The sequence below is a fragment of the Arachis ipaensis genome, chromosome B08 (assembly GCF_000816755.2).
Source record: "Arachis ipaensis cultivar K30076 chromosome B08, Araip1.1, whole genome shotgun sequence".
In the NCBI taxonomy this organism is placed as follows: Eukaryota; Viridiplantae; Streptophyta; class Magnoliopsida; order Fabales; family Fabaceae; genus Arachis; species Arachis ipaensis.
In genome coordinates, this window is record NC_029792.2 from 16,529,556 (window position 1) to 16,540,050 (window position 10,495).

Sequence of the window (10,495 nt, forward strand, 5' to 3'; positions counted from 1 at the left end):
TATATATATATATATAGAGAGAAAGAGAGAGAGAGAGAGAGAGAGAGGAATTAAATTTCATAATGGAAGTCTAGAATGTGTCTTACAAATATGATTTTTTTGTTGTTGTATGATATTTTAATAAACAATCTGAATATATTCTTATAAGTAATATTTGAGTCTGAAAGCACACCATGATTTTAGTTAAAATCTATGTAAATATTTTTTAACTATGATACACAGACAAAAAAATTGGTTATTATTGTTGTTTAATAAAAACATATGTTTGATATTCTTAAAAGAAATTGATTATACTGTTATAAAAATTTAATTATTTTTTATAACAAATGTAACTTTAGATATAAAAATGTTGATTAATCATTTTTAAAAGTATAAAATAATATATAACATAAAATAATTGATTAAATAACTTTTTTTTGTATTTATACTAATATTACACACTCTATTTTTTTTTAGTTAAAAAAAATTGCTGAAAAGAATATATATGAGCTGATTAGTACGTGTCAACCAGACAAGTTTGACACACATACAGCTGCCTTAGCTAGCTTGTCCCATTTGGATACTCTTTAGGTCTTAACAACAATAATACCCAGTTATATTATTTACCGTACTATCCCTCCACTCAAACAGATTTTCTTTTTGAAGTTTTATTTACAAAATAAAATAAAACGATAATTCCAAGTAACTGAGGAAAAGTGGGTGCCGGTATTTCTTGGGACATCCGCAGTACAAGCATGCAGGTCTTTAGCGTACGTACCGCAGCAACGCGTTTTACTCAATTTTAAGACGGCTTCTTTTTATATATATATTAATGCCAATTCTATGGTGATCATAAGTTTTTGTCTAAATTTTGTCTAATTTATTTTTATAGTAAATTTTAATTTTTAAAAATTATTTATTTTTATATCTTTTGAATTAAATAATAACTTATTTTTTATTTTGTTCCTATTTATTTTATAATTTTTATTATAAATTTTATCTTTTTTTTATCCCATACAAGTTAATTTATCATAATTCTTCACATATAGAGTGTTTTTAATATTTAAATTATATTCCTAACGTGCTTAATTTCATTTTTAATTTGGGAAATTGAGTGATGAAATAATATCAATGAAGGTTGTTGTACATTTTCTTCTTCGTCTGTTTGGTTTACCTCCCTTTTTATAAGAATCACGAGTAATTATATACAATGGTACTTATGTATAATGGATAAGTATAAATTGTATCCTGTCTTCTAGTAAAATTTTTATTATTTTTCTGAAAATAAGAAAAACATTATAAATTACTTTGAACCAATAAGTCTGTTATCGTTGTGACAAGATATTGTGCATTCATCTTATCTTTAACAGTTTTGGTAGGTGTTTAAACTAACAAAAAACGTAAAATCATTCCTAAATACCAATACAACTAATTCAACTCAAGCATAGATAAAATATGTTAGTAAGTTTCAACTAAGGATGAACAAAATCTGAACCGTCCCGACAACCTGGCTCGACCTGACCATTTTGAACTAAATTTGGCCGCCTGACTTTATTGAAATCAGGTTAAACCCAAAACTATTAAAAATGACCTAGTTTGACAAATCAACTAGGCTAGAGTCCAAGGTTGGGTCACCTGGTCCAGCCCGGTTAAAAATAAAAAAAGAGGATTATTAGGGATAGCAGTACATCCCATATATTCTTCTTCATCATTTTAGCTGCCCTCCCCTTTTTCCTTTTTTCTCTGTCTTCTCTCTCAGGATCTTACCACTATGACCGCACTTTCACCACTGACCAACCCTTCCTCTCCTTTCCTTTGTCGCTGTAGCTACACTTCTCAGTGTGCTAGTCTTCTCTCTGTTCTGAGTCTTCACCGTTGGTCCGTTATGCATTGTCTTTGCGACTCTGTTATGCGTCATTGCCGATGTAACACCCTACCACACTGAGCTTTACCCTTAAGCCGTAAAATAGAGGTGGTGTGGTATTACAACCTCTAAAATAAAATGTGTACATATAATAGCAGAAAGATTATAATATACTAGGAGCCTTGAAGAATAGAGGAAATAAAAATCGTGAAATAAAAGCGCACTGCCCAAGAAACGAGTTATCTTATATACGAAGAAAGCTATAGCTGTTTAACTATAAAGTAACAAAAAACAGGAACAGAGGGTCAAAGGTACAAAGTAACAAGCTCCTAACTCAGCTCGCGAAGTCAAGACTGGCCGGAGAATACACACACACACACACACATCCAAAACCCAAAATGTACATAAACAAAAATTCTGTCTCTCCATAAACTTCTAAGAGGATAAAAAAAATCGAGCTATGCGGAGAGAAAGTTAAGTGCATATATATACATCACTGTACAACAAAATAACCCAGTAACCACTTCGCTTCAGAAGTCCAGACGCCTAACGAGATGTCTCTCGACCTGCATCTGAAAAACAACAACATAGTATGAAGTGAGAACCAAAGGTTCTCAGTATGGTAAAGGTGTCATACACATAATATATAAGGTCCTGGAAATGCCAGAGGCAATCCTAGAACGCCGACACTCAGATTATAGAGCTTAAAGTATTAAACAGAAGCCATAAAAGGTGGTTTTCTAAGAGTATCTAAGCCTAACTTAACTTAATCCTAAATCTAAGTCTCATACCGCCATTCCTCCATACCTCCAACTCCGTCAGCATTTCACAGACACATAAACAGATAAAGGCAAGCACAAGAAGGTTACAAATACTACAATTAACAAATATACGTTTAACATGGCAAGTACACTTAGGCACACCCAGTTAATGCACAAACAAGTAATTCAAGTAGTATGCATAAGATGCATGCCTGTCCTATGGCTGATGAGGCTCATCTGTCGGTTATCCAGCCAACCCGACAAGTCCGAAAACCTTAGACTGTCCCTCGACGTGCATCCCCAAGAGTCTATGCATAGCTTTTTCTCAAATAATCAATATTGCTCAATGGGGTTAACATTCCTGGAAATTTATAAGTGCCCGGTCACCCTTACATCGTAGGGTCAACAGAGTGTCGAGTTTTCAACCTGGTACACGTGGTGGCAAGCCACGGTACTTTATCCAGGGAATCTCGTATCTCAGATCATTTAATCATTCAAGCCAAGTATCATACATGATCATCCATAATATTTCATAGTCAATTCATCACTTTTCATCTTTACTTCACCTCCAAGTTATCCCCATTTCCTAGCTTTATCTGGTTATCAGGTTTGATACTACTATTTATGACTAAAAAAATGAAAATAGAGGTTTAAAAGTTTGAAATAGAATTTAAAACTCAAAAATCATGTTTGTTGGAACAAGGGCCACGCGTACGCGTGGCTCACGCATACGCGTAGGAGTATAAAGATGCAGCTCGCGCACGCGTCCCTTTGTCATGCGTACGCGTAGGTGAAAAACTTCATGTCACGCGTGTGCGTGGATCATACGTACGCGTGGACATGCATGTTGGTTCCCTGCGCGTATGCATGGGGCTATACGCGTACGCACAGTTGAAAATTTCATGCCACGCATACGCGTGGACGTACGTTCTCCAAAAAAAGCAAATTAACCAGAGAGCTGCATAATGAGGAAATGGCACCTGCATAACCACCTATTCCACACCAGAATTTCCGACGGGCATAACTCAATCGTTTTAAGTCGTTTTTCTTTCGTTCTTCGAACGGCATAAACTTCACGAACCCAATTTTCATTTAAAATAAGTTAAAATCAATTTGGGGTTCTGGAAGCCAAGTTATAACCCACCGAAGTTCAGCCTAAAAACTAACTTTTGCAAACTCATTAAACCTCATTTTCGATCAACATTTCCATTCCATTCATTACCCAACCTATCATTACTAATCCAAACACCAGCAACAAAATTCAACAAAGCACTACACCATCTCATCAACCACCTTTCACTAACCTTACACAATTTCATATTTCAACAACTCCATCATACTTTCCTTCAATAAACTTGTAACCATATAATCAAATCATCAATTATCCAACAAGCACCAAACCAACGTGTTCATAACAAATTACTAAACATTAGATATATACATGCATTTCTACTTATCCTATGGTCATCTAGCCTAAGTTTTCACAGAACATTATATATTAAATGCACGAAACCTAAACCATACCTTGGCCGATTTCCACGTAGCGACCAAAGTAATTCACCCAACACAAACACAGCCGCAAAGCTCAATCAAAATACTAATGCCCAGCCTCCACCAAAATTTCAACGTCCACAATTTCAACCTCTAATTATTTATTCACAACCTAATACACCTTTATAACACATATATACCCAATTTAATACTCAAAACATAAATTCGGTAAGATTAAAATGGAATTATGATATCCTCACCTTACCCAAGCTTCACATAAGCAAGAGTGAACATTTTTCTCTAGCTAATTAGATCTTAAAACATCAAAGAGTAAAGAAATTCAATATCTTCACTTAATTTTGCAAAAATTGGGGAAGAAGATGCTGAGAGTAAATAAGTGGGTTACCTATGAAATTGTTCCAGTAGAAACGTAGAGCTTGACGCGGTGGTCGCGTGGCCACAAACGGTGCGGCAATCGGAGCTCGGACTGAGGAGTTACGGGACTTTGAGTTTTGCCGTAAGGTTTCAGATGGCTTCTCTTCTCCTTATTATATTTCAGTGTTATTCTACTGATTGAGGAAGAAGAGAGGTTTTGGTCCTTTTTGCTGGGCCGATTGGGCCCACGGGCCCGGTTTGGACTCGGTTCAACCAGTTCAGCCTGTTCGGTCCAATTTTGGACCGATTTCTTCGAAATTAGTGTCAAAATTCTCGTTTCGATGAGCTCTATCCTAATTTGATATAATATTTATATTTTTAATCTTTCTTATTAAAAACTAATTTATTGACTAATTATTTACTAATTTAACGGGGTTTACAGCCGACGCTTGTATTCAGCCTTTGATCTGCTTTGCCATCTCTATCGCGTCTGTTCTGAATCATTGTCACTGTTAATATTTGCTTTGCCATCGCCGTCATTCTATTCTGTGTTGTCGTCTCTGGTTTGCTTCTTTTTTGGCTGATTTTCAGATTTGGTAGTTGAAATTATCTAATAAACTGATGGAGTTTTATTATGTGATATGTTGTATTGTTGATATTATTTAATATGTTGCATTGATGATGTTGTTGTGTTGTTCATAATCTAAAATTTGAACATCTATTGCCATCTGATTTGAGACCTAAGTTCATACCCGGAACGTACCCAGTACGAATTTGCCTCAAATGGTTGAAATTGTATCGAGTCTAGGGTCAAGTAACAGTTTAAACAGTAGGCCTGCACATAATTTAGGGCCAAGTCTGGGTCGAGTCAAACCCGGTTTTACATGACCCATGAACACCCCTAATTTCAACAAGTAATAATATTGGTCATATTACTTTGATTCTAAGAATGAACATGATATTAGAATATAAAATAGTTAAAGGTGTAAATTTTAACAAAAACAATACGAATAATGCTCTACAACCAAGTTAATTACCAACCAAGTTGGTATAACCTAATTGACATCCATGTGCCATTATCTCTAACTGCCTTTTGACGGCTTCTTTCTCTGCGGATTTAATTCTTTTTCTTCTTCTTCTTCTCTTCTTCTTCTTCTATATCGTCGTTGTCACCACCACCTCCACCTCCTCCTCCTCCTCCTCCTCCTCCTCCTTTTTCTTTTCTCATTTAAATTTCTTCGATCTCCTCCTTCCTTTTCCTCTTCCTCCTCCTCCATCATCATTATTATTATTATTATTGTTATTGTTATTGTCATCAACATCTTCTTCTTCTTATATGTATAACAGTTCAAATTCAAAATGCACCAAAATTCCATAATGATGACGACACACAAACAAACTCAATTCAAAACAAGTCCAAACTATAATGCATCGAATTAAATTCAGAATGCATCGAAATTATTTAATGATAACTCAAAACTACTCCTCCTCCTTCTTCTTCTCCATTATCATCATCTTCTCCTCCTCCTCCTCCTCCCCCTCCTCCCCCTCCTCTTTTTTTTCTTATCTTTCATTATCGTCATCATCATCTCCACCACAACACCACCTCCTCTATCTTCTTTTCTCATTTTAATTTCTTTGATCTTCTTCTTCCTTTTTCTTTTCCTCCTCTTCTTCCTCCATCATCATCGTTATCATTATTGTCATCATGGTTGTCTTCTTTTTATATGTATAACAGTTCAAATTCAGAATATACCAAAATTTCTTAATAATGATGACATACAAACAAACTCAGTTTAAAACAAGTTCAGACCAGAATGCACAAAAATTAAATTTAGACTGCATCGAACTTAAAACTTCTCCTCCTCTTCCTTCTTTATCATTATCATCATCATCTTTTTTTTATTCATCTTCTTTTTCATGTTTTACCTTATTATTATTCTTCTGATTTTATTCTCTTAATAAGAATAAAAATAAAAAAATAAATAAAGAAGAAAAAATATGTAATGTTGCAAAATTACTCAGAAGAGGAGGAGAAAAAGAAAAAATGCAGCAACAGCAACAGCAATAAAAGAACAACGATGAAAAGGAAACACGCAAAGAAGAATAAGGAACGCGAAAAAGAAGGAGGAGAAACGCGAAGAATAAGGAGGAGGAGGAGGAGGAGGAGGAGGAATGTGGGAACGTTCACGTAGTTAGAGCTTGCATTCACGCTCTCACTAATAAAACTGATTTGAACTTGGTTGCCAAATAGACTTGGATATGTAGCATGACTCGAACAATTCTCCATAATATTTTTTTGCGATGATAATAAAAAAGATAATTCAATGGAAAACTTTATCTCATATTAAATTGTACTTGCTCAGATCTATTTTAACATATGAGTAAGAGGGTTTAAAAATTTTACTCATGAATCATAAGAAAATGTCTATAAATTTAACCACCGATGTAATTTAAAGAGTGTTAGAGATATAACCATTCATGTTGCCTCCTTTTATCAGCTCAACCTTTTGGGATGAGTGGTATCATGACATGGTATCAAAATTTTATGTCCGAAAGATCTAGAGTTCGATCTTTGGTGAACCTCAAAAGTGAAAAAAAAATAGTATAAGCCAAATAAAATAAGAAAAGAAAGTCTATGCAAAAATCAAGCAAACTCAAAAGAGGTTCTTGCTTGAATAGGAGTGTTAGAGATATAACTATTCATCTTGCCTCCATCGAGTTAAGCCTCAAAGTGGTCCCTGAAGTTACACTTGAGGTTCAAAGTGGTCTCTGAAGTTAATAGTTAACCAATTTTATCCTCAACTTTAGTAGTCCCTTAGGCAATGCAATTTTCATCCATCACTAGCCATAAAAAAGTTGAGGTGGAATGATTCCTGCCACATTGGCACGCCAACGGCTAACTGACGTGGCAAATGAAACTTTTTTGTTTTCAATGTGGTTCATTTCTCCCTTTAAAACCCTAATCCCCAAATTATGTTCACTGAATTCTCTTCGTCATTCTCTTCTTCTTCTTCAACTTTATTCTCTATTCTCATTCTTTCAAATCCAACCATTACAACAACAAAATGACTGTTTTATGTGCTAATCCATATTCTCATCAAGACCATCATTCTTGCCATCATGTGCTTTAGGAACATCAGTAGGAATGTCCACAAATTCTTTGTCTAAAATAGTACATCATGAAATTACTAAAGATAGTCCAAATAATAGTGATAGTGACGGAAAACAAAAAGACATTACTTTGTAATTAATCCAATTTCCAAGCCTATCATTCCTTTTTTTTTAACTTAAGAATTCACTCTCACGGTAAAGAAAACACAACAATAAGGGTTTGCAAGAAGTCTACATTATTACATAGAAAATAAAATCAAGCATATGTCAGTTAGAGGGAAGACAAACAAAAATCTTGCCAAATCTCCCATAGAGGATATAGTTACGATGAAATTGAAGAAACCGTTAAGCAAAGAGTAAGAAGAGAGTAGTCAATCAGAGAAAAGACAAAAGAAAATCTTGTCGGAGCCGCGAATACCGACAAAAAGAATGGAATTGTTTCAAGCCTCAATAACAGAATTGGAAATCATGAATTTAAGCTTGCTATAGTTGCTCTCTGGAAAATCATAGAGTGCCATGAATACAAATTTGTGGTCAAACTTTACTTCGAAGAAGATTCAATGCCTTCTCTTTTTGTGATTCTCTCCCTTCGTTTTCATTCCTGATCGATTATTTTGCGGGAAACGTCGCTCTTTTTATGGCAGGGTTTTGAATAACAATGTGTGGCAGCAACTCTTTATCGAAGAAATCGATGAGAAAGCACCCATCTCTTTGTTCTTCGAGTAAGTTCGCAAGGCACAGAGCCTCGTTGAGCTTCCCCTGAAGGAGCCTGTCGGGGCGAAGACGAGGCTAAACAACTAACAACCTTGGAGGCCTCGAACGCACGACGGTGTCCCTCAACAAAATTGACACCTTTTCGTGTGCATCATCATTTCCCTGCATCGAAGAGTAAAAAGCGTGGCGACAAGATGGAGGTCAGCAAGAGGCGACGACAAAAAAAGTTGAGTGTGAGAGACTAGGTCGGGGAGGGGACGAGTAGCGTGGTACCGAGACGGAGCCCAACGAGAGGTGGCGACAGAGAGGATTGAGGAAAGCTCTGTCTCTACTGTGTGTTGATGCTGAGAGTGTGGAAGAGTAGGTTGGGGAGGGGACCTCGGAGGCCATTAGGGTTTTTTTTTTCATAAACATAAAATGACGTAGTTTTAGTGCTAGTGTGACAAGAATCAGTCCACCTCAATTTTTTTATGGCCAGTGATGGATGAAAACTGTCTGAGGGACTACTATGAGTCCCAGAGTATAATTTCAAGGACAAAATTAAGTAACTATTAGCTTCAGGGATCATTTTAAGACTTAACTCGCCTCCTCCTATCAGTTTAAATTTTGAAACGAGTGGTATTATAACAAAAAAAATCTTTAAAAAGATAAAATTCTAATGTAAATATTTTGATTTAATCACAAACTATATATTACTATTAATGAATAATTGTTATACGTTAAAAATAAATAAAATTATTACTCATTAATTTTATTATTTTTAATATTAAAAATAGTTAAACTTTAAATTTAATTAACTTCAAAAAATTTTATAACAAAATTTATTATTTGTATTTTCAATTAATATTAATGAAGAGAGTAACAAATTTTAGTAATTATAACTGATCAAATAAGCCGTTAGTTTTACAGTACTCCTTTCATATATAATTATTAGCTCAAAAATGAAATACAAATTCAACTATTCTACCTATTTTGAATAATTTTATATATATTAATAATTTTATGTTTAAATATAACGGTGATACTATATATATTTTGTAACCAAGTTTAATTAAATTGGCACAAGTTTAACAAAAAAAAGAATACACACATACATTATCACTTTTCCTTTTTGTATTTCTGTAAAAAAAATTTTTGTTAGAGAGTACAAAAATTTATTGATATAATACAAAAATTTTTGTCTATAGCATAAAAATTTTTGCACATAACACAAACTTATCAATGTATTATAGAAATTTTTGCACATAGCACATAAATATTTGCACATGGGATAGAAATTTTTGCACATAACAAATTTTTGCTACAAATGTATATTTTGTTAGTTGAGTAAGTCAATGTTCTTAGTATATCATCCTCCAAAAATTTTTCTGCTGCACACTAAAATTTGTGATATGCACCAAAATTTCTGTGTTGTACACAAAAATTTATGTACTTGTGTATTTTATTGGTTGGATGTCAACGTTTTGGACATGTGGGTCTTCAAAAATTTCTGTGTTAGGTAGTTTCAAAATATTTAGGTTGTGGACTGAAATTTCTGTACTGTGTGTATTTTGTTGGTTGGGTGTCAATGTTCTGGGTATGCGGTTGTTTAAAAATTTTTGTGCTGTATATTAAACTTTCTATGCTTTAATTTTCTGAACTATATATAGGAGATGAAGACGACGACGATGATGATAATAAAGGAGGATGAGGGGAAAAAAAGAGAAAAAAAAGTATAAAAAATAGCAAGAAAAACACTACAAAGAAAACGGTGAGTACCGTCAGAAACAATCAGACGATATAAACCTCGCCGGTAAATATTTACTGTCGAATTTATTTCGTCCAACGTTAATTACCGTTAGACTCTCTGGCGGATCACCTGCTCGAAAAATCAATTGGTTACCGGTGATGCGGCAAATTTTTTCGACGATAATGTTGGCACCAAAAACATGTTGTTCCGAGCCATATTGTCGTCGGATTATTCCATCGGTAATTCTGACGGTAATGTAATTTTTAAAAAAAAATTGAAATAAATTGTTAATTTTAATTTTAAATTAAAATATATTTTTTTTACATAATTAGTGGTCAATTTATAAATAATTAAGAATTTTTATTTAAAATAAATAAACAATACAATGGGCAAATGAAATAAAAGTCAAGTACATCAAATAAATATATGAAACACAAAATCCTAATCTCTACAGATCATGGTAGTCGT